At 66.5% G+C, this 1,541-nt stretch overlaps 1 long non-coding RNA gene across 1 annotated transcript; it reads left to right on the top strand.

Moving 5' to 3' along the window:
- The first annotated feature begins 626 nt into the window (after positions 1–626).
- Positions 627–1,224, top strand: LOC134162999 (uncharacterized). The gene is made up of 3 exons (XR_009964520.1): positions 627–693; positions 810–842; positions 1,191–1,224. It is a non-coding gene; the product is annotated as an uncharacterized LOC134162999 (long non-coding RNA).
- The last annotated feature ends 317 nt before the right edge of the window (positions 1,225–1,541 follow it).

Here is a 1,541-nt window from a genome sequence, read left to right as displayed (position 1 = left end):
AGCAGCGGCGAGAGCCGGGGGGGGGGAAGCCCCGGTGCCCCCCCCACGGAGCAGCGCCCCCAGCACCGAGCGGCGCCGCTCCCGTAGCAGCACCGGGGCCCGGTGCAACAGCGCCCCCAAGCGGGCGGCCAGGACCCGCGCTATGGGGTGTTGGGGGGCGGGCACTGGGACCCCCAAGTTATGGGGCGCCCCCTTTGTGCCCCCCAAGGTATGGGGCAGGCTCTGGAAGTCCCTTATGAAGCCCCCCAAGTTATGGGGTGCCCCCTTTGTCCCCCCCAAGTTATGGGGCGGGGCCTGCGTGAGCTCCGCCCCACGTGACCCGAGGTGACCTGGAGGGCGAAGAGCCCGCGGGGGTGGGGCAGGAGGCGGTGCTGGGTGAGCCCCCTGCGTGTGCCCCCAAGGTATGGGAGGGGGCCAGGATCTGAGGGTCCCCCTTTGTGCCCCCCCCCCGCCCCAGTTTGGTCCCGTCCAGTTCCCGCCAATTTCGCCCATCATGGCGGAGCTGGAGCTCCCCTCCGATCCCGAGCTGCGCAGGTTGGAGCCCGCGGGACCCCCCAGTGGGGGCTTTTGGGGTCCTGGGGGGGTTGGGGTGCTCCTGACCCCCTCTCTTTGTCTCCCCCCCACCTCCAGGCTGTGCACGGGGCCCTGTGCCCCCATCCGGGAGTACATCATGGGCCACGTGCGGCACCCGCGGTGAGGGGGGCACCCCAACATCTGGGGGGGAGGAACTGCAACATCTGGAGGGACCCCAAACCTCGGATCGGTCCCTAAAATACATGGCGGGGGGGGGGGGGGGGGTGTTCCTATAGGAATGTGAAGAAGATCAAAGGGAACCTGCTGTGGTATCCGCTGCACCCCAAAGTGGGGGGGGGACACCCAAGCTCATTGGGGAGCCTCCAAAACCCCTCAGGACCCCCCCAAACCCCTTTGCCTGTTAGGACCCCCCAAAATTCCATTGGGATCCCAACAACCCCCCAGCACCCCCCAATTCCCCCTTGTGACCCCCCCCCCCCAACCCCTTCTCTCAGATCCATGCACAGGAGCCCAAATTCCTTTAGGACCCCTCCAAATCCCATTGGGATCCCCAGGAACCCCCAGTTCCCTCCCATGATCCTCCCCCCCCCCCCCCCCCCCCCCTTTAACCCCCCCCCCCCCCCCCCCCCCCGTTTCCTCCTTAACTCGGGGCTCAGGTACCAGCACCTCAAGGAGATTCAGGTTTGGGGGCAGGGTGGGGAGCGTTAGAGGGTTTTGGGGAGGCTCTATGGGGTTTTGGGGGGTCCCACAGTGACCAAAACACCCCTCTGCCCTCCAAAACCATTCCCCCTGGACCTCAAAACAACCCCCTGCATCCCAGAGCGCCCCCCCTGCACCCCAAAACCATGCCCCCTGCACACCAAAACACAACCCCTGCACCCTAAAACCACCCCCATGCATCCCAGAAGCCCCACGGCACCCCAAAACCGCCCCCCTGCACCCCAAAACACACCTCTGCACCAAAAATCTACCCCCACTGCACCCCAAAACACCCCTCTGCACCCCAA

Source organism: Pezoporus occidentalis, unplaced genomic scaffold (assembly GCF_034315485.1).
Source record: "Pezoporus occidentalis ecotype Australia unplaced genomic scaffold, CSIRO_AGI_Poc_V1 ctg1960, whole genome shotgun sequence".
NCBI lineage: Eukaryota > Metazoa > Chordata > Aves > Psittaciformes > Psittacidae > Pezoporus > Pezoporus occidentalis.
This window is presented reverse-complemented; position numbering and strand designations above follow the sequence as displayed.